This window comes from Dipodomys merriami, unplaced genomic scaffold, assembly GCF_024711535.1.
Source record: "Dipodomys merriami isolate MVZ:Mamm:240054 unplaced genomic scaffold, mDipMer1.0.p SCAF_262, whole genome shotgun sequence".
Lineage (NCBI taxonomy): Eukaryota > Metazoa > Chordata > Mammalia > Rodentia > Heteromyidae > Dipodomys > Dipodomys merriami.
The window spans coordinates 715,144-739,342 of NW_027204071.1; the positions used below are offsets into that span (position 1 = coordinate 715,144).

At 37.3% G+C, this 24,199-nt stretch overlaps 1 long non-coding RNA gene across 1 annotated transcript in view; it reads left to right on the plus strand.

Moving 5' to 3' along the window:
* The window catches only part of LOC138837110 (uncharacterized), a 39,231-nt gene that overhangs the window by 2,479 nt on the left and 12,553 nt on the right, over nucleotides 1–24,199 (plus strand). The window contains exon 2 of the long non-coding RNA XR_011375182.1: nucleotides 1,430–1,477. This is a non-coding gene — a long non-coding RNA (uncharacterized lncRNA). The remainder of the gene's footprint in view (nucleotides 1–1,429; nucleotides 1,478–24,199) is intronic.

The window sequence follows — 24,199 nt, forward strand, 5'->3', positions numbered from 1 at the left end:
AAGCATTGCAGCCTCCTCCTTTTTTTACCCTTCACCTCCCTTCCCCGCCTCCCCCCTCCCCCCACCCAATTATACCTCCCTCCCCCCCCACACCGACATTGTAAAGCTGGTTTTGACATGACATTTTGTACTTCTCATTGTTGCAACAGGTCCACCTGAATCCTTAAACGACTTGTTTGTCCCCATCTCCTCCACATGTTATACTGACATCAAATACAGTGAAAGCGGGGGTTACACTGTGGGGGAGGGACATACAAAGCAACAAAGAAAGAATCTTATAAATGCGTTAGAAACACATGCATGAAAGAAACGAAAACATTAAAATACATATTTAAGGGTTCATTTTCCTAACATCACATTATCTGACCTTTTCCGCTTGACTCATACCTATACTAGATATTGCAAATAAGGGAAACCATGGGACCTATGCTTCTTTGGGCCTGGCTTACTTCACTTAATATAATTTTTTCCAAACCTTTCCATTTGTTAAAAATCTATGTTACACCTTAGCCTTTACACTCACAAAATATTTGTAATTTAAAATTTGATACTACTGGAGCAATACAACCTAAGAATGTAAAGTAGTCTGGGAAGTTCAGTTTGCATCCAGCCTGGGCAGAACAGTCTTTGAGAAACTATATATAATTAACCAGCCAAAAGTTGGATTGGAAGAATGGCTCAACTATTGGAATACCAGTCATGAGCAAGGTTGCTGAATAAGATGTTGAGGCTTTACATACATACATGCAATCATACACATATATACAGAGGCACTTATATGTGCACAAATACACATATGAAGCAACTCTCAGAATATGTGGAAAAGTTAGAAAACAATAGAAAATATGTCCTGAGTAAGACTAGAATCAATTGATAATTTTTAATGTTAGAAAATCCTCAAGTGAACTTTCTTCAAAAAAGTTTAAGAATACTACATAGATAGGGACCAGAGATAGTAAGAGAGTCAAGTATTCATTATTAAAGGGATCAGATCCATGGAGGAATGAATCAGAGACTCCTGCAGGTTCATCTGAAAATATTCATATCCTGTGTCAAATGTTAGAACATCTTTGAAGAGTACATGAACACTCTCAGCAGTGCAGTGGATAATATTACTGGAGAAGTTCAGAATTGCTAGTCTGTATCTAGATTAAATAAACCAAGAATCTATGGAGGGGCAATGTGATACAAGGCTAGAATTCTAGCACTGAGATTAAGATAGGAGATTAGATAGTGGAATTACACAGTGATACCTTCCCTGGACCAGGTAGTATACTTTTGTCTTAATAAAATAAACCAAACAAGAAAGGAATACAAAGTTGGACGTTTGGGCTAATTTTGTCATTATGTTTTGAGAAGTCAAGTTTCCTATTGAAGTGCAACTCATATATAATCCTCAGTTGTGTTTTAAATGCACTCTTCATTACAGAACCTTAGATGCAAAATGGATCATGATTCCCATCCAAAATTTGAAAAAGTAAGTAATCATCACTCTGTTTGATTCCAAGGAAAGGATGAAGGATTACAAAAACTTAAGCCTGGGGAAATAGCAAAGTTAATCTAATGAAGGACTATGTAGATCTTGCTAAATTGGAGTTTAGATTTAAAATAAATACTTCGGTTTTGTTTGTAATTTCATATTCTATAAGATACTTACAAAATTCTTTTTAAGTACAGTGTTTAATTGACAAATTTACAAATGTTTCTTGCATTCTATTTGCCTAGAATATTCTTTCATAAGAGTTATAATTAGAACTCAGCTAATAGATAATTACAACACTTCATGTATAAAATGATAATGTGAATAATGTAGAGAGAGTTGCCAACAAATGGATGATATTAATTTATAAATTTAGAAAAAGGGCAATGTTTTTTTTGGTCCGGTAGTGGGGCCTGATCTCTGGGCCTGGGTGCTATCCCTCAGCTCTTCAGCTCAAGGCTAGCCCTCTACCACTTGAGCCACAGCACCACTTCCGGTATTTTTCATTTCCCTTATGTGGTGCTGAGGAATTGAACCCAGGGCCTCAGGCATGCAAGGCAAGCGCTCTGCCACTGAGCCACCTTCCCAGCCCGAAAAAGGGCAATTTTTTGAGGCTTTGGTATAACATGGTATGAAGAGAATAATTGTGTGACATCTTCTTTCTTCTAACTGTATGTAACACAGGAAGAAATTTCCCTTAATTACTTCCTCTGTATACAGTGAGAAAAATGCTAGGTTTGGGATTTGTTTTTATTTTTGTTTTTGTTTTATTGGTTTGTCCTAGGGCTTGAACTCTGGGACTGGACACTCTCTCTGAGCCTGTTTATTCTCAAGGCGTGTGCCCTACTATTTCAACCTCAGCTCACTTGTGTCTGTCTTTTGCTGAGAAGTTTATTGGAGATAAGAATCTAGGGAACCTTCCTGCCCGAGTGGGCTTTTGTCAACATCTATTGCGTTGGGGTCCCTGGGTAAGGGTAACGAAATCACCAAGACATAAGGGATGCAGAGTGCAAACAGCAATTGCCACTGAATGCTGTGCTTTATTGTCAGTGGTATTTAAAGACAAGCAAGCATGATCTTTGCCAAGATTTGGTCAGAAGACATTCACACAAAAATTTCAACAGATACATTTTTACTTGACCTATGAGACAATGTCTTGGTATTTTATTATCTAACCTATTTTAGAGCAAGCTCAAACCACTTCTTCAATATCAGGAAAATGCTTGACCAGCTGATTATCTATGCTTAAGCAAGCAGAAGAGCTACTTCCTCAGCTCCCAGGAGTCTGTGACATGTGTTTTGAGACAGGGAGAGAGAAAATTTTCCCTCTCTAGCCCGGCATCCAAGAGGTTTCTTAATACTCAAACACAGCCCTCGGATAATCCTGAGGCCAGAGCCTGCATCATTCTGCCCCTTTAACATAGACCCTGAGTCTTCACAACTTTATTCTTTTTTCTTTTTTTTTTTTAAAGAATATCTTTCCACAGCGTTATCATAGACGCTTGCATTGGTTTCATAAAAATCAAATATAACAGTACAAGTGCAAACAAAATAAAAACAATCATGATTCCCATACTACTAGTAGTATTTAAAATGCTATGTTGTATTTCTTTCGGATCCAACCCTTCCGATTGTTTAATAAATGCATCAGCAATATTAGAAGCATCATCATTTGTAAATTGTTTACCAAAAATATCATGTACATTAAATTATAACTGAGCAATCAATTGAGCAGCTGTAGAATTTCCAGATAAATACTACTGTATTACATTCTAATCATGTATAGATTTATTATATTTTATATTAGTAATGCAAAAGGTAGTAAAATTCCAATCACATTTTAATAATAACTGTTTTTCCACAACCAATAACATTTTTCCTAACCATCCCACTGTCTGTTTAAGAATATTAATCTGGGGCTGGGAAGGTGGCTCAGTGGTAGAGCGCTTGCCTTGCATGCTCGAGGCCCTGGGTTCGATTCCTCAGCACCACATAAGCAAAATGAAAAAAGCCGGAAGTGGCACTGTGGCTCAAGTGGTAGAGCGCTAGCCTTGAGCTGAAGAGCTGAGGGACAGTGCCCAGGCCCAGAGTTCAGGCCGCACGACCGGACCCAAAAAAAAAAAAAAAGAATATTAATCTGTGTTTATATTAGAGCATCAATTTCTACCTGTGAGACCCACAATTCATGTGAATCCCAGTGCCATTCTTCCACAAAGTGCTTAGTTTGTAAGGAAGTGTATAGGGCAATTCCAGACACTGCAGCAACAGTGGTAATAGCAATTAAGTTTAAGATCACATATAATGGCTCCAATCATACGCTTTGTACGTTTTAGTAGTTTGGTAAAAAAATTCAATAACAACACTATCCAAAGGATTTTGGGACCATTCTCTTCCTAATTTAACAGGTAGCCAAATATGAGTTCTTTGTTGTAATATCATAGTACTATTACTGTCATTAAAATTAAGAGAGGAATTAATGAAAGAATACAGGCGACAAGCTACAGCAATAAGACAAGATGCAGAAAGAAAGGGGATCCAAATAGGGAAAGAAGTAAAAAAACTCTCCCTCTTTGCAGATGACATGATCTTGTATTTAAAGAATCCCATAGACTCCAGTCCCAAATGACACAAGCTGATTCAAAACTTTGGCAAAGTAGCAGGTTATAAAGTTAACCCCCCAAAATCAATGGCTTTTCTGTATGCCAACAATGAGAAAAGTGTGGCTGAAATTAGGAAAGCAACTCCATTTGTAATAGCCCCATAAAAAATAAAATACCTAGGAATTAACTTAACCAAAGAAGTGAAGGACCTCTATGATGAAAACTTTAAAATCTTGAAAAAGGAAATCAACACAGAACTTAAAAAATGGCAAAACCTCCCATGCTCCTGGATTGGAAAGATTAACATCGTGATAATGGCAATACTTCCCAAGGCTATCTACAAATTCAATGCACTAACTATCAAAATTCCACCCTCATTCTTCAAGGAAATAGAAGAGGCAATCCAAAAATTCATATGGAACAAAAAAAGACCCCGAATAGCAAAAACGCTCCTCAACGGAAAGAACACTTCTGGAGGAATATCAATACCAAATTTCAAACTCTACTATAAAGCCATAGTAATCAAAACAGCTTGGTATTGGCATAAGAACAGACCTCAGGACCAATGGAATAGAATTGGAATCCCAGAAATGAACCTACAGACCTATAGCCATCTAATCTTAGATAAGGGAGCTAAAACAATAGAATGGAAGAAAGACAGCCCTTCAGTAAATGGTGCTGGCAAAATTGGTTAACTACATGTAGAAAACTAAAGCTAGATCCTTATATATCACCCTGCACCAGAATCAACTCCAAATGGATCAAAGAACTTGAAGTCAAAGCAGACACTCTGAAAACATTACAGGACGGAATAGGAGAAACCCTAGGTCTCCCTGGCTCAGGCTGAAATTTTCTTAATAAAGACCTGGAAACACAACAAATCAAAAAAAGTTTGGACAAATGGAATTGCATAAAGTTGAGGAGCTTCTGCAGAGCAAATGACATAGCTAGCAAGGTCAATAGAAAGCCCACGGATTGGGAGAAGATCTTTACTAGCCATAGAACGGACAAGGGTCTCATATCTAAAATATACTTGGAACTCAAAAAATTAAACCACCCAACAACAAATCCTCAAAGAAACAACTGCCCAATAAATAAGTGGGCGAAAGACTTAAAGAGAAACTTCTCTGAAGAAGAAAGAAGGATGGCCAATAGACACATGAAGAAATGTTCAACATCCTTAGCCATAAAAGAAATGCAAATCAAAACAACATTGAGATATCACCTCACTCCAGTTAGAACGGCAAAAAATCAAGAACTCTAACAACAACAGATGCTGGAGGGGATGTGGACAGAAAGGAACCTTACTTCATTGTTGGTGGGAATGTAAACTTGTTCAACCACTTTGGAAATCAGTATGGAGGTTCCTCAAAATACTTCACATAAAGCTCCCCTATGACCCAGCAATCCCACTTTTGGGCATTTACCCAAATGTTTACAAACAAGACCACACTAAAGCTACCAGCACAACTATGTTTGTTGCAGCATTATTTACCATAGCTAAGATATGGAACCAACCCAGATTCCCCTCAGTAGATGAATGGATCAAGAAAATGTGGTATATATACACAATGGAATTCTATGCCTCCATCAGAAAGAATGACATTGCCCCATTTGTTATGAAATGGATAAACTTGGAAAAAATTATATTAAGTGAAGTAAGCCAGGCCCAAAGAAACATAGGTCCGATGGTTTCCCTTATTTGCAATATCTAGTATATTTATGAGTCAAGCAGATAATGTGATGTCAGGAAAATGAACCCTTATATATGTATTTTAATGTTTTTTTTCTTTCATGCATGTATTTCTAATGCATTTAGAAGATTATCTCTTTGTTGCTTTGTATGTCCCTCCCCCACAGTATAACCCCTGCTTTCACTATATTTGATGTCAGTATAACTTGTGGAGGAGATGGGGAAAACCCAGTTTTTTAAGGATACAGGTGGACCTGTTGCAACAATGAGAAGTACAAGTTGTCATGTCCAAAATGAGCTTTACAACATCGGTGCAGGGGGGGGGGGGAGAGGGGAAAGAGAAGGATTAGGATGGGGGGGAGGGGAGGCTGGGAAGTGATGTGAAGGGTAAACAAAGGAGGAGGCTGCAATGCTTGGTAAGAAATATATGCATTATCCTGCTCATGCAATTGTAACCCCTCTGTACAGTATGTTCACAAATAAAATAAAATAAAATTATAAAAAAAAGAATATAGGCGACAATTAAAACAAAAAATAGTAGGAGAAAATGTAAAATTTACCACTAAAAATACATAAGGCAGAGGTACACAAGCAGTAACATCATAAGATTTGTACAAAGTAAAATTATAAGTGGATGCAGAGTTCGACGTCCCTGAAAACTATCCATTTGATAGCATCACGGGTTTCAGCACTGCTCTGACCTTCCAAATTGAGTCTGAAAACAGTGAGTACAGCCATGAAACCCAGCATGCATCTGCAATGCCTCCATCTCCCTAGGCCATCAGTCAATCTCCAGTAAGTGATCCATTAATGGCTTCCAGCATCCTAGTAACATTTGATAAATCACATCTGGTACTATTCCATTCTGAACATGTGTTAATAAACTGTCCAAAAGGTCCCTAATTAATAAAATTATTGAACACTTTTCCAAATGTCCCTCTACACTCTTGCCACACAAAAGGCTGATATTATAAATCAATATAAGTAAAATCAGGACACATAGGTAAGGATAACTTGCCATCAAAGGTGACACTTTCCCAGCTACTATTTATGGACCAAGTAGTTAATCGCTTCAGCTGTGTTCTAGAATTGGAAGTGCATTTCCCAGGTAAAACCCAATGTTGCCAATTCATAACTAAACATGGAGGAGGCCCCAGACAAACAGGCAAGGGATGAGTATAGTAAGTAAAATTTAAAAAGCTACCATCATCCTTATTGCAAAATGTCAAATTATTCCAAGGAGAGATTAAACAGCAGGAACATTATAGATGGTTATATCCATGTCTCCCCAAACAACAGGTTCCAATAAAGGAGGGTTAGGAACAAAAGCCCGAATAACTTACATTAGCATTAGCATGGACAGGGTTTACAGCAAGCAGGGCACACATGGCCAGAACAAGTTCTCAGCCACGACAGGTTTACCAGTGCATTGTAACATCTTTTGTCCTTCTCCAGTCAACTTTTTTACCTGTCCCCAGGTGGGCAGTGGGGATTTCTTCTTCCTCAACTGGTGGGGGATTCCTTGCAGGATATGGGGCTGTCCTCACTGGGCCGCGTCTGTATCCATTGTGCAGGAAGACAGTATTGTTTGCCATCCTGTGTAGACACAAAACTCTATCCTCATCCCTTATGTAATGTTCCTAGTTGCCATTCTGCTTTCAATGTAATCTTAATCTATGTGGGAGCATTTAAATAAGGTTTTTGTGATATTTGTTCAAAATGGCGCTCAGCTCTAGGTAAAATATCTCCTTGTGGTAAGTTAAAAACGTTAAGAACAAAAAGAGCTTGATGTAAAATTATTTTAGGATTTTGCATGGAAACCCACAAAATATCCATACCTTAATCCAACCTTTTCCTCCTTTTTAATTTTTTGATTTGTTGTTTTAGTGTGCAATGAACTCGTTCAATAATGGATTGTCTTGGGAGTTATATTCTATTCCGGTAATATGTACCACATCATAAAGTTCACAAAATCTTTTAAATTTGATACTTTTATAGGCTGATCCAATATCAGTCTTTATTTGGCAGGCACTCCCATAATGGCAAAAACTTCCAATAAGTGTTCTATTACATGGTTAACAGTTTCTCCCGTAAGGGCAAAAGCCCAAATTTGGAATAAGTATCTATTGTAACATGTATAAAGGAAAAATGGCCAAAGGCTTGTACATGGATTATGTCCATTTGCCAGAGCTCCTTAGGTTGTAATCCTGAGGATTTACTCCAGCAGGTACAACTCTCAAATGCATTGGTCTGCAGATGGGGCACCTTTTTATAATTTGTTTACCTTGAGAATAAGGTATTTTATAATGCATATGTAAATGGCAAGCATTTGTATGTAAATGAGCATGATCTTGTTTAGCAGAAGCAAAACTAATTTATCAACCTGATTATCGCCATATACAAGGTACCCAGGTAACGAAGAGTGAGCCCTAATGTGAGTTAGCACTTTGGCCTTATGTTGTTGCAGTAATGCTTGTAATTGTTTAAATAATTGGTTTAGCTGGGGTTTAGATGAATAAGGAACAGCAGTGACTATATTAGTCACAACCCCTACAGCATAGGCAGAATCAGTAACAATATTAACATCTCCCACAAAATCTTGTAACACCTTAATAATAGCAAAAAGTTCATTTTGTTGAACTGATGCTAAAGTAGTTGTTTGAACCCAATATGTATTTGTTGTCCAATAAACACTTTTTGTTTTGGAGCCATCTGTAAAAACAGTAAGAGCAGTGGAAATAGGGACCTTGGTAATTATATTATTAAATACAAATTGTTGTTTAAGCAAGCAATTCCACAATCTACCTTTGGGAAAATGATAGGAAAATTGCCCAGTAAATTTTACTAATGTAATTTATAGCATTTCAGACATGTTTAACAAATATTTTACTTGGTCTTTTGGCAAAGGAAGGATAATTTCAAATAAATCTTACCCTGATAGGGTGAATACCCATTGCCTGGCCTGTTGAATAATAATTGCCAACTGTTGTTCATAAGGCATATTTTTTGTAAATCTATGCAGTGTATAAATCCATTCTAATGGTATCTCATTTTGTCCTATAATTCCTTTTGGGTGTTTCCATGTATCTAAAATATATAAATTTATGAGTTGATTTAGCGTTACTGGATGTAAAACCATTTATTTTATTCTCTGTTCTACAAATTGTACTTCCCTTTCAGCTTCCTTAGTTAAAGTTCTTTTGCTATGTAAATCAGGCTCCCCTTGTAACAATGAAAACAAATTATGTAATTGATAAGTAGGAATTCTTTTTTTTTAATATTATTTTATTTTATTTGAGAACATACTGTACAGAGGGGCTACAATTACATGGGCAGGATAGATAAGTAGGAATTCTTAAGGCCAGTTCCATCCAATTAATATCTCATAGGAACTTTTGAAAATCATTTAACATATGTAATTGATCACGTCATAAAGATATTTTTTGAGGTGCGACTGTTTGTCTACAGACAACATATCCTAAATATTTTACCAACATGTCTTTTTGTATTTTTTCAGGTGCTATTATTAATCCAAATTCTTTAAATATAGATGGTAAGCACTGTAACACCATTTCTAATTCTGTCATATTTGGTCCTGCAACTAAAATATCATTCATATAATGAAAAATATAAATGTGAGGCCATTTTTGTCTAACAGATTTTAAGGCCTTATCAACATATATCTTATCAACATATAACACATAGTTGGAAAATTCACCATTCCTTGGGGCATCACCTTCCATTGGAAGCACTGATAAGGGCCTTGATGATTTATTTGTGGTAAAGAAAAGGCAAGTCTGTTACAATTTTTTTTTTTTTGTCGGTCGTGGGGCTTGAACTCTGGGCCTGGGCGCTGTCCCTCAGCTCTTCAGCTCAAGGCGAGCACTCTACCACTTGAGCTACAGCGCCACTTCTGTATTTCTGGTGGTTTATTGGAGATAGGAGTCTCACGGTCTCTCCTGCCCGGGCTGGCTTTGAACCGCGATCCTCAGATCTCAGCCTCCTGAGTAGCTAGGATTACAGGCATGAGCCATCAGCGCCCGGCCTGTTACAATTTTTTACATGTACAGGAATGGTAAAAAAGCAATCTTGTAAATCTATTACTATTATTGGCCAATTTTTAGGAAGCATTGCAGGCGATGGTAAACCAGGTTGTAAAGCCCCCATAGGGTACATGGATGCCTTTACTCCTCGTAAATCAGTCCGCAATCTCCATTTCCCTGACTTCTTTTTAATAACAAATATTGGAGAATTCCATGGTGACATAGAGGGCTCAATATGTCCGTTGGTTAACTGTTCTTCAACTAATTGATAAGCTGCTTCTAATTTTTCTTTCGATAAAGGCCATTACTCAATCCAAAGAGGTTCCTCAGATTTCCATAATATCATTATGGGCTCCATCTAAAAATGTTAAAATTGAATATGAGCTCCCCATTGTTCCAGTACATCTCTACCAATTATGTTAACTGGAACTTCCATAATATAAGGTTTAAGGACAGCTGTCTGTCTATCTTCTGAGGTTATAGTAACATACAACACTGCTTGTCCTATAAAATTTACAAGAGTATTGTTAACTCCTTTAATATTACAGGAGATTATTTTATATAATAAATGATTAGGCCATTCATGAGTGTTAATAATTGTAATATCTGAGCCAGTATCTATTAGTCCTGTCAATATCTTTTCCTGAATATTAATCTTAATCTTAGGTGCATTTTAGTAATATGAGTAGTCCAAACACATTTTTGTTGGTTAATACTTCCAAATCCCCCAATGTGGGGTTTAAATGACTTTCCAATAGATATCTATGGTAATAACAAAATTTGAGCAATTCGTTCTCCCTTTTTAAAGGAATTATCTGCAGAAGCTGACATTAAAATTTTTATTTCCCCAATATAGTCAGCATCAATAATTCCTAAATGTACTAAAACTCCTTTTGTATTAAGACTGGATCTACCGGTCAATAGGCCAAATGTTGCTTCAGGTAAAGGCCCATAAATTCTGGTAGGAATTTTTTGTGGCTTATCACCACCTTTCAAAATAAAATCTTTTAAGGCTGGTATGTCCACTGCGGTGCTGTGGGCTGTGGCAGGGACGAGGGAAAAGTTGGTTGGCTGCCCTCGGTTATTAATCCTGGACTCCGGGGCTAGCCCGATGGAGAGTTTCCCTGCATAGGGTAAGCATATTTTATAGGAATTCCTTTATTGTCTCTTTTTGCTCTACACTCCCTTTCTCAGTGCTTCCCCTTTTCACACTTAGGGCAAATTCCACGTCTTCTCTTGTTAACATCAGTAGCCTTTTTAAAATTTTTCTTTATATGTCCCATTTGACCACATCCAAAACACTTTAGATTAGAGGGCTTGTTTGCATAGCATGCCAGGTAGTGGCCATAGTTTCAGCAAACACCTGCATAGGCCTGGATTCAGATGTAAAGTCTTTGCAGGCCCTTAAATATGTATTCACATCCCCAGATTCTTTAATAGGCAATAGGGCTCATCTACAGTCCTCATTAGTATTCTCATAAGCCAACACGCGCAGCAGTTGTTGCCATGCAGCCTCTCCCACAACAGTACGTTCCAAGGTCAATTTCAATCGTGATAAAAATTCAACATAGGGTTTACTAGGTTTTTGAATTACTTTAGTCCAAGAGACATAATGCTCTCCTACCGGTGGAATCCTTTCCCATGCCTCAATACCTATGTCTCTTAACTGCTCATGGATTTCTTCAGGAGAGTTTACTTTTATATGAGCATCCGCATATTGTTCTGTTCGACCTAACATGGGAAAGGTGTGGATTACTGCTCTGTGCATTTTGTCTAGCCCTTTTTGTACATAACTCAGTAAACCACATTTGCCATTGTAGGTGTTTAGGTTTCTTAAGCAAGGCTCTACAAAGCATCTTCCAATCCATGGGAGCAAAATTATTGTAATGTCGGGCAAGCCCATTAAGCAATTCCTTAACATAATGAGACTGAGGACCATACAACTGCCTTCTTAAGTTTACCAATATCATAAACAGCAACACTTTCATATCTGGCTGGTTGAGCTATACCATTCATAGGGGGTGGTTGAATTACAGGATAAGAAAAAATAGGCATTTCATCATCAAACTCACTGTCTGAGCCCTCTGTTTTGGGAGGGAGTGATGCTTTAAATATTGCATCAGCCAGTTGAGGAGCCGAAGGCTGCTTTACTTTCACTTTCTCAGGTTCTCCATTCACTCTGCTAATTTCCAACTCCATATGTTGTAATCTTGATAAAATCAATTCCATTTGCTCAGACATTTTATTTATACTTTCAGTTTATTCTTTTTCAGCTTTTAGCTCTTGTTTTTTTCTCTGTTAATTGCAATGCATCCTTATCTATTGCATCTTTAACCTCAGAGTCCAATTGTAAATCTACAAAAGAAGGGGGGAACTCTTTCTTTACATCTGCTATTAATCTTTCCTCATTCAAAGCTTTAAAAAAGGTATGTAAAATAGCCCAAATGGACAAAAATATAATAGCAATCTTTTCCCATTCTCGAACAGCTCTTTCTACATTATTCTTTACTCGGAGAACCAAGGATTCCATTCCCTAACTACATTAATACACATTTCTATGTCATAAGAAGACATATTTACAGCATAAGCAGCAAGTAAATGATTAAGCATATGTAAGTACAGAGTAGATTTAACTTGTCCCATCACCCTGTAATTAAAAGTACTTTCCTGAATATCCTTTCCTGAATTCAACAATGCAGGGTCCCTGTTTGGGCGCCAATTGTAACAAGCAAGCATGATCTTTGCCAAGATGTGGTCAGAAGACATTCAAACAAATATTTCAACAGATACATTTTTACTTGACTTTTGAGATAATGTCTTGGAATATTATTATCTAAACTATTTTAGAGCAAGATCAAACCACTTCTCCAATCTCAGGAAAATGCTTAACCAGGTGTTCATCTATCCTTAAGCAAGCAGAAGAGCCACTTCCTCAGCTCCCAGGAGTCTGTGACATGTGTTTTGAGGTAGGGAGAGAGAACATTTTCCCTCTCTAGCCCGCAATGCCAAGAGCTTTCCTAATACTCAAACACAGTTCTCAGATAATCCTGAGGCCAGAGCCTGCATCATTCTGCCCCTTCAACATAGACGCTGAGTCTTCACAGTCTTTGAACTGCAATCTTCCAATCTTTGCATCCTGATTATCTATGATAGTTAAAAAAGTATAAATATAAATAATATTTGTAAGAATACCAGTGAAGGAAAAATGATACAACCCTATTTATAGTGGTGTTCTTTTCAGAATATATTGGGCATCACATTAGCAGAGGTACAGTGTATTTTCACAATGGACATAAGCTATTTTTGATGTAAATTAAGGGAATTTTGAGGTGCACCCTACAAGTTGGAAACTGGTGTGCTAGGATCACTTTATGGCATAAATTTTGTGATTGATGGTCATAGAAATAATAGCTTAATCTGATAAACAACTGCTTAATCTTGAAGAATTAATTATAAGATGCTTCATAGTTTTATCCCATATCAGAATGTGGCTCTTTTCCTGTTCACATTTCAGTCTGTAACACCCCATTGGAAACTGCATCTACTGCAGAATTAAATAACATGCAAACAGGTTCAGAATTTGAAAATGAGTATTTATTAGTCATAAGAATTTTGAAGAACACATACATTCTGTCTTCTTAACAACTTATTTACTTTTAAAAGTTATGGGATTTCATAGAATTAAACTGTTTTCTGTTTTAGTATTACAAAGTACTATATTTATTTTATTTTCAAAATATTATGAAAAAAAAATTTTTTTTAATTGTATTTTATTTTATTTGAGAACATACTGTACAGGGGGGCTACAATTACATGGGCAGGATAATGCATACATTTCTTACCAAGCATTGCAGCCTCCTCCTTTGTTTACCCTTCACTTCCCTTCCCCTCCTCCCCCCTCCCCCCACCCAATTTTACCCCCCTCCCCCCACCCAATTATACCCCCCTCCCCCCCCACACCGACATTGTAAAGCTGGTTTTGACATGACATTTTGTACTTCTCATTGTTGCAACAGGTCCACCTGAATCCTTAAACGACTTTTTGTCCCGATCTCCTCCACATGTTATACTGACTTCAAATATAGTGAAAGCGGGGGTTACACTGTGGGGGAGGGACATACAAAGCAACAAAGAAAGAATCTTATAAATGCGTTAGAAACACATTCATGAAAGAAACGAAAACATTAAAATACATATTAAAGGGTTCATTTTCCTAACATCACATTATCTGACCTTTTCCGCTTGACTCATACCTATACTAGATATTGCAAATAAGGGAAACCATGGGACCTATGCTTCTTTGGGCTTGGCTTACTTCATTTAATATAATTTTTTCCAAACCTTTCCATTTCCTAACAAATGGGGCAATGTCATTCTTTCTGATGGAGGCATAGAATTCCATTGTGTATATATACCACATTTTCTTGATCCATTCATCTACTGAGGGGCATCTGGGTTGGTTCCATATCTTAGCTATGGTAAATAATGCTGCAATAAACATAGTTGTGTTGGTAGCTTTAGTGTGGTCTTGTTTGTAAACATTTGGGTAAATGCCCAAAAGTGGGATTGCTGGATCATAGGGGAGATCTATGTGAAGTCTTCTGAGGAACCTCCATACTGCTTTCCAAAGTGGTTGAACAAGTTTACATTCCCACCAACAATGAAGTAAGGTTCCTTTCTGTCCACATCCCCTCCAGCATCTGTTGTTGTTAGAGTTCTTGATTTTTGCTGTTCTAACTGGAGTGAGGTGATATCTCAATGTTGTTTTGATTTGCATTTCTTTTATGGCTGGGGATGTTGAACATTTCTTCATGTGTCTATTGGCCATCCTTGTTTCTTCTTCAGAGAAGCTTCTCTTTAAGTCTTTCGCCCACTTATATATTGGGCAGTTGATTCTTTGAGGATTTGTTGTTGGGTGGTTTAATTTTAGATATGAGACCCTTGTCCGTTGTATGGCTAGTAAAGATCTTCTCCCAATCGGTGGGCTTTCTATTGATCTTGCCAGCTATGTCATTTGCCCTGCAGAAGCTCTGCAATCTTATGCAATCCCATTTGTCCAACCTTTCCTTGATTTGTTGTGCTTCCGGGTCTCTATTCAGAAAATTTCGACCTGAACCAAGGAGACCTAGGGTTTCTCCTATTCCATCCTGTAATATTTTCAGAGTGTCTGCTTTGAGTTCAAGGTCTTTGATCCATTTGGAGTTGATTCTGGTACAGTTTTCTACATGTAGTTAACCAATTTTGCCAGCACCATTTACTGAAGAGGCTGTCTTTCTTCCATTCTATTGTGTTAGCTTCCTTATCGAAGATTAGATGGCTATAGGTCTGTAGGTTCATTTCTGGGTTTTCAATTCTATTCCATTGGTCCTGAGGTCTGTTCTTATGCCAATACCAAGCTGTTTTGATTACTATGGCTTTATAGTAGAGTTTGAAATTTGGTATTGATATTCCTCCAGCAGTGTTCTTTCCGTTGAGGAGCGTTTTTGTTATTCGGGGTCTTTTATTGTTCCATATGAATTTTTGGATTGCCTCCTCTATTTCCTTGAAGAATGAGGGTGGAATTTTGATAGGTATCGCGTTGAATTTGTAGATAGCCTTCGGAAGTATTGCCATTTTCACGATGTTAATCTTGCCAATCCAGGAGCATGGGAGGTTTTGCCATTTTTTAGGTTCTGTGTTGATTTCCTTTTTCAAGATTTTAAAGTTTTCATCATAGAGGTCCTTCACTTCTTTGGTTAATTTAATTCCTAGGTATTTTATTTTTTGTGGGGCTATTACAAATGGAGTTGCTTTCCTAATTTCAGCCACACTTTTCTCATTGTTGGCATATAGAAAAGCCATTGATTTTTGGGGGTTAATTTTATAACCTGCTACTTTGCCAAAGTTTTGAATCAGCTTGAGTAATTTGGGAGTGGAGTCTATGGGATTCTTTAAATACAAGATCATGTCATCTGCAAAGAGGGAGAGTTTTATTTCTTCTTTCCCTACTTGCATCCCCTTTATGTCTGCATCTTGTCTTATTGCTGTAGCTAGGCATTCTAATACTAGATTGAAGAGAAGTGGAGAGAGTGGGCATCCTTGTCTTGTTCCTGAGTTAGGAGGAAATGGCTTTAGTTTTTCACCATTGAGTATAATGCTGGCTGTAGGTTTGTCATATACAGCCTTTATTTTATTGAGGAATGTTCCATGGATTCCTAATTTTTCCAGAACCTTCATCATAAAGGGGTGTTGGATCTTGTCAAATGCTTTTTCTGCATCTATTGAGATAACCATGTGGTTCTTATTCTTGCTCCTGTTGATGTGATGAATAATATTAATTGATTTGCATATATTGAACCAGCTTTGCATCCCTGAAATGAATCCTGTTTGATCATGGTGTATGATTTTTTTGGATGAATTGTTGAAGTCGATTGGCCAAAATTTTGTTGAGAAGTTTTGCATCAATGTTCATCAAAGAAATGGGTCTATAGTTTTCTTTCTTTGATGAGTCCCTGCCTGGTTTTGGGATGAGGGTTATGATGGCTTCATAGAATGTGTTCGGTAGTGAGCTTTCTCTTTCAATTGCATTGAAGAGTTGGAGGAGTATTGGTGTGAGCTCTGCTTTGAAGGCCTTGTAAAATTCCGCTGTAAAACCATCTGGTCCTGGACTTTTCTTAGCTGGGAGGTCTCTTATTGCTGTTTCTATTTCAATGCTTGATATGGGCCTGTTAAGCTGGTTTAACTCATCTTGGTTTAGTTTTGGCATGTCAATATTTGCTAGGAAAAGGTCCATTTCTGTCAAGTTCTCAAACTTATTAGCATAAAGTTTTGAGAAGTATCCCCTAATAATGTTCTGAATCTTGGTTGTTTCTGTGGTAATGTTTCCATTCTCATCTCTGAGTTTATTAATTTGGGTGTGTTCTCTCCTTTTTCTGATAAGGTTTGCTAAGGGTCTGTCAATTTTGTTAAGTTTTTCGAAGAACCAACTCTTTGTTTTGTTGATTCTTTCTATAGTTTTTTTGGATTCTAATTCATTTAATTCTGATTTAATTTTGATTATTTCTTTCCGTCGACTGGATTGTGGTTTATCTTGCTGCTCTTTTTCAAGGAGGTTTAGATGTGTCATTAAATTGTTAGTTTCAGATCTCTCCAATTTGTTGATGTAGGAGCTCAGAGCTATAAACTTGCCTCTGAGTACTGCCTTTGCTGTGTCCCAGAGGAGCTGGTAATTTGTGTGTTCATTTTTGTTGAATAGCATGAACATTTGAATTTCCTTTCTAATCTCTTCCATGACCCACTCATGATTCAGCAGTGTGTTGTTCAGCCTCCATGTGATACCGGACTTTCTTTGGTGGCTTTTGGTGTTGAGATCTAATTTTATTCCCTTGTGGTCAGAGAGAATGCAAGGTATAACTTCAATGTTTCTGAATTTAGACAAGTTTGCTTTGTGGCCTAAAATGTGGTCTATTTTAGAAAACATTCCATGTGCTGCTGAGAAGAACGTGTATTCTGTTGCTGCTGGGTGAAATGTTCGGTAAATATCTGTTAAGTCTAGTTGATCTATGCAGCTGTTTAGATCTGCAGTTTCTCTGTTGAGTTTTGCCGAGTTGATCTATCTAGTGGGGAGAGTGGTGTGTTAAAATCCCCAACAATTAATGTCTTTGGATCTATATGGGATTTGAGTGAAAGTAGTGTTTCTTTGATAAATTTGGGTGCTCCATTGTTTGGCGAATAGATATTTAGAATTGTAATATCCTCCTGAAGGAGAGATCCTTTAATTAGTATGTAGCGACCTTCTTTATCTCTTCTCACGAATTTTAGTTTGAAGTCTATTTTATCTGATATTAGGATTGCAACTCCCGCCTGTTTATGAGGGCCGTTTGCTTGGTAGATTTTGTTCCAGCCTTTAACTTTGAAAATATGTTTGTTTTTACAGGCAAGATGTGACTCCTGCAGGCAGCAGATAGAAGGGTCTTGTTTTTTAATCCAATTAGACAGTCTATGTCGCTTAATTGGAGAGTTCAATCCGTTAACGTTAAGAGATAGGACTGAGAGGTATTTGGGGGTTCCTGCCATGTTATCCACCTTCTTGGGGGCTGTGAAAACTGGGTTCTTCCTAAGGTTCTTGGATTCTCAGTTTGGGTGCAGTTTCTTGGCCTTTGTTGGTTTTCTATGTGTAGGACATCTTTAAGAATCTTTTGCAGGGCTGGTTTGGTGGAGATGTATTGTTTCAATTTTTCTTTGCTATGGAAGGTTTTTATTTGGCCTTCAGTTATGAAGGAGAGTTTAGCTGGGTACAGTATTTTTGTTTGATAGTTGTTTGTTTTTAGGGCATGGCATACGTCATTCCAGGCTCTTCGTGCTTTGATTGTCTCTGCTGAGAAATCTGAGGTAATTCTAATTGGTTTCCCTTTATAGGTGATTACCCTTTTCTCCTTGACAGCTTTAAGGATCTTTTCCTTGGTCTGGGTTGATCCTGTGTGGATTATAATGTGACGGTGGGATGTCCTATTCTGGTCTGGTCTATTTGGGGTTCTAAAAGCTTCTTGTATCTGAATAGGCCTATCTTTTTGTATGTTTGGGAAGTTCTCTGCTAGGATCCTGTTAAACAAATTTCCTAGACCATTAACTTCTGTTTCTAGGTGCTCCTCTACACCCATTATCCTTAGATTGGGCCTTCTGATGGTGTCTTCCAGGTGTTGGATAGACTTATCATATTTCTTGGACTTGTCTTGGATGGTTGTATGTTCTTTCTCTGTAATATCTATGCTGTCTTCTATCCCTGAGATTCGATCTTCTGCATGGTCTAACCTGCTGTCGAGACTCTGTACTTTGTTTTTTATCTCTTTTCCTTCTAATTGGTCAGCTTTGATGGTTTCAAGTTCTTTGTTGAAGCTCTGTTTTAGGTCTTGTATGATTTTCTTTACTTCCTTAATTTGGTGTTCAGTGTTTGTTCTCAAATCACTTAGGTGATTGGTTATGGTTTCTTTGGACTCCCATTCCTTCTGTTGGGTTCCATTCAGCATTCCCTTTGTGGTCTCCCTGACTTCCTTCAGCTCTTTGTTAATGGATTCCATGAATGTCTTTAGTGATCTTTGTGTATTCTCTACCTGGTCTCTTAATTCGTGAATTACTCTTTGATTAGTTTCCTCCCTTCTGTGGGATTCCTGCAGTTCTCTTTGAGTGTTCTCTGCCTGCTCACGCCATTCCTCCCTTTCTCTTTGAGTATTCTCAAGTTGTTCACGCAAATCCTGTATCAGTTTTTGAGAAGCTTCCTCACGCTTATGATATTCCTGTATAAACTTCTGGGATGCCTCCTCTCTCTCCCTATCACGCTCATACAGAGTCCTTTGTACATTGTCAAACTTCTCATTTATCATGTTTGCTATTAGTGTTTGTAGAGCTATTTGGGAACTCTCCTTTGGATTATTCTTTATCTGTTCTAATCCCTGATTATCAAGGTTGGGAATTGAGATACCCGAATTTGCCATTTTTCTTGTGTTTTTCCGGCTTACTCGGCCCATTTGAGATAAAGATTGCACCAGTTTTGTGCTAGAACACTATCTTAAGGCAACCATCAACCAAAGTTTGCATTTGTACAGTCAATAGTCTACAGATACAATCTAGTTCAACAGATAAATCTATTCAACATCAAACGACTATATGTTAAAGGACTTCGAACCGCAGAAAAGAATTTGGAAAACCAGAAATTATTAGGATTAGGGAGAGATGTGGGTAAAAAATAGGAGTAGATTGGTGTGGGGAGGCACAGGGAGAGTTAACTATGTCCTAATCACAGTGCAGGAAATGAGTTGGGTAGGATGCAAGTAGAGAGAGAGAGAGAAAGAAGAGACGGAAAGGGGAATAAAGAGAGACCAGAAAAAGAATAGAAACGTAAAAATTAATGTTATTATAGAGGTTAAAAGACCGTCTATTTAGAGTGGAATGTGAATATGTTCAGAGAAGGGGAGGGACATAGAGGAGATGTGAAAAGCTTTAAGGATGGGAACGGGAGAAGAAATGATCAGAAGTTCAGTAGAGCTAGATAAAAAACAAAAAGATAATTAAGAAAGAAAGAAAAAGAGAAAGAAGACAAGAAAAGAAAGGAAAACTCTTATTCACATATTCCTAAAATAAAAATTATAAGATGAGAAAAAAAAAAGGTTACTGGAAAACAATTATTTTTTCAGAAGAGGCAAAAATTAAAGATTAATAAAAGTTTTAGAAGGGAAAAAATATATATATATATATATATATAAGGTAACAAAAAACAAAAAACAAGCAAAAAAAAGAAAAGAAGAAGAAGAAGAAAAAAAGAAAAAAAAGAAAAAGAAAAAAAAAGAAAAAAAGAAAAAAAAGTCTTTTGATTTTTTTTTTTGGGGGGGGAGGAGTAGGAAGAATCCTGTATCTCCCTTTTGTCTGCAACCAGTCTCTTGTTGGAGTCTCTGGTCAGCTTGATGTCCTGTGGCTTGATTGGTTTCTTAAGTCAGTTGGTTGGAAGAGGCAGAAAAATGCTCTGCTTTACCCAAGATTTTGAGATCCCCCTCCCAGGTTAGTTTTCTGGGAGGGTGGTCTGCTTTGAGAGTCACAAAAGAGGGGGATGTGGTGATGAGGCTAGGTTCTGGGTAGAGTTGAGGCCTTTCAATAAACAGTAGCTTTTCCCTGGGGCTATTTTGTGATAAAGCTCACAGTGCCCAGCCTGGAGCCATTCTCAGGCTTTCTGTTTTTCAATTGATTGTCGAGGCTGCTAGAGGGAGGGGCAGCCTCTGGCTCTGCTTACCCAGTGAAGTAAGGCACTCCGATGGCTGGCGCCTGAGCTGGGTGGCTTTTCCCTGGATGGAGCTGAGTCTGGCAGGTCACTTCGCCGTTAAGTTCTTGTGACCTGCTAAATGACTCATTTTATTCCAAGGCCTGAGCTGGAGCTAGCAGCTCCTCCGAACTTTGTCGGTATCCAAGATGGAGATCACCGGTGCTGGGGGGGGAGGGGTGGCCTTCCCTCCTCTGCTCCCTGAAAAGGAGTGAGGATGTCGGGCTTGTACTCAGGCCGAGTCTTGAATCCTGGGTCGTCTCTGGTCTGCAAACAGCAGGATGAAGATGTTAGCTCCTTGTCGGTTCTTGTTGGTGTTGAGTAGAATCCGCTCATCCGCTGCGTCTGGCTCCTTCATCCCCGACTCTCTGTGTCTCAGGTATGTCTCTGCGGCGGTGGTCGCCGCCGCCGCGGCCCCGCCACCGGAGCAGCAGCTGCTGCGTTTCCTTGGCTTCCCCTCTCTTGTCTAACTCTCTGTCCTGTGATGACACACTTGGTGTGATTCTCTGGCTTAGGATTGTTCACTGGAACTCTAAAACTCCTTTCTATGCGAGAGCTTGTTCAGATTCCAGCTTCTCCTCCGCCATCTTCCCGGAACTCCGTGAAAAAATTTTGTAGTTGGATATCGTTCAAGTTGATGACCCTTTGATAAAGAAGAGGTAATTAATTCAAATTAGATGCCAATAAGACTGATTTTTTAAAAGTTACTACATAAAGAATAATATTTACTATACCAAAACAGTGAAATTTTATTTCATCAGCTTATTTTTTTTATTTTAATGTGAAAATGATGTGCACTGTGGTTACAGCCATTGTAAGGTAGTGAGTACATAACTTTTCAAATTTGTTATCCCTTCACTCAATTTTCTAAGTTTTTCTTTCACCCTAATAACCCTCCCAAGTTGTAATGTACATTTGCAACTTATTGTCTTGTGAGAATTGCTATTGCATTGGTTTGCTGTTTGTACTTTGACTCGCCATTGTTTTTGTTCCTGTTCCCTTCCTTATTAAGGTAAATGTATACACAATATACAGGGTACCAAAATCAAACACAGCAGGGGATAAACCATAGGGGAAAATCTCAAAGAAACTAGAAATCACATAGTACATAAAAAAACAACTGCAAATAAATATCTGTTTCCATATCTTGGAATTCATTTTGTTCAGCATCAGCTTATGTGGTCAAATATACGCAATACAAACCCACTGGAAAATAGTAGTTTCATGGACACTATATCATTAAAACAACATGTTAACTGTTTTTGATGGTAAAGGTGGGATTAAGATTGGTGAATTCATGATTCTGATAAAGGAATTTAAAAAGAGTTAAAAATTTTTGACAGGTAAATTTTAATTGTTCAAACATTTTAACAACTTAGCCTATTAAGAAAATTTAAAATTGTCTGAGAAAATTGGCTTTAATGCAAAGAAATCCATGGAGACTTAGCTGAGAGGGAACAATGTGGGTGAATATGGCTCATTTTCACACTAAACAAACAAACCTCACAAACCTTGCTGTAAATCCTGTAGGTTCCCTTGAGAATTGTCCTTACCCAGGAAATATACTCTCACTGTGTGAAACAAAGTTGTAGTGGAATTTAAATTCAAAGTTCTGTAAAAAAAAAGTCATCAAAATTTGTGAATTGACATTTAATTACCAAACAATAATTCTCTGAAAAAGAAGGAAATATAATTCAAAATCACTTGACTTTATTAAAAGTATGAGAAAAGATTAGTGAAGACAGATGAGAGAAACCATAGGGTACTGTTTTCTCTCCAGTGGTGTAATGGGTTCTTGATCTTGATTCTTCCATTCTATCTTCATAAGCTATAAAGCCACAGCTCAGGACTGGAGTAAACAGTTCAGACAAAGAATACTCACAGAATGGGGGTTAGATACCTCAGATCCACATAAGCAAAAAGAAAAAAGCCGGAAGTGTAGCTGTGGCTCAAGTGGTAGAGCGCTAGCCTTGAGCTGAAGAGCTAAGGGACAACGCCCAGACCCAGAGTTCAGGCACCATGACCAGACCAAAAAAAAAGAAATACTCACAGAAGAAAATATGTGCAGTAGATGTAGGTGATTTATAACATTAGACAATCTATTTAAAACTGTTCAAAATTCTCCCCTACCTTAAACTGCCCTCTTTGAACAGCTTTGTTTGCTTTTCCCAAGATTGCCCTTCATTTACTGCTTAAAATTTTGTGAGGTCATATACATACTTTCTAGAGATTGCTGTTTGGTTGTGCTTTTTGTGTGTTTTTGTTTGTAGTTGTGTTTTTAACTGAAGTTCAATAGGTTGTGCAATTGTGTTACAATTAAATATGTCCATCTAATTGTCCAATGCTCCTGGATCAGAGTCACTCCTTCTATCATTCTCAACCAACACTTTCTTCAAGATTTATTTCAGATTTACCACTTCTTTTATTATATGTGTACATTGAGTATTGTAGCTGTACTTGCCCCTTGTTCCATTTTTCATTCATTCTATGTCTTTACTATTATTTTTTTCTGGTTTCAACTTCCTGATAGTTATTCTGTTAAATTGTCTGTTAATACTTTGAAACGTTTATATATATTCCATGGTGTTTCAATCCTGCATATACTTGAACTGATGTCAGCATATACTTCCATAATTCATTCATCTGTAATAACAATTTGCAAGACTGGAGACGTGAAGGACCTAAACATGATTTTATTCTCATATTTTTGGAAGATTAATCTTTAGTCAACAAGAAAGTTTAAAAATTGCTTAGAATTTATAGCTAACTACCAGTTTTTATAAATGGCTTTGTGCAATGGTCTGTGATTATTTGATTTTACATGGGATAATATTTTCTACTACCTATAAGTTTTGGAAAAAGAAGAAAACTAAAATTTACTACTTAGAGGAATATGATAGAAATAGAAGATAGATTTTATGTTTGTCACATCTCTGATCAGTACCCATATTCAAGACTTACAGTCATATTTATTACTATGTTAGACAGATAGGGAAAATATATGATAAGGCAACACATGATAAGGCAACTATTAGTGACTTTTTAAAATGTACCTTCTTATGTGATGAAATTTACTTTATTAGCTAATATTTGGGTTTGAAATATGGGAGGCTGATCTATTTAACACATTTCTGGAAGGCACCTACTGAACAACGCAAATGGTGGGAGATACTATTTCCACACTTTAATGAATGGTTGAACTTATTTGGCATTAGTGCTCGGTAAATAAATCAACTCTATTGTAACTTGATTCCTACACTTGCGAAACTTTTAATATCACTATCATCTACTTGTCAAGTGTTATTTTGGTGAATATGATTCTAAAAAGTTTATTTGAAAAGGAACATACTTTCAGGAGATTAAATGTAAGTTACATTGGTTTGAGAATGACAACATTTTTATACTACAGAACCAAGTTTTACTGAAGTGCCAGTGTTTTGAAGCACTAGGGTCTTCTCAATGTTTTTCTAAATTATACTTGACATCGAAGTCAAGTTTCCTAGCCTTGGTAGAACAATTATGGATCTATCATTCCAGGAATTTTTTTGGCCTACTTATGCTGGGCTGAAATCTTTCATTCATCAATAGGAGAGAGGT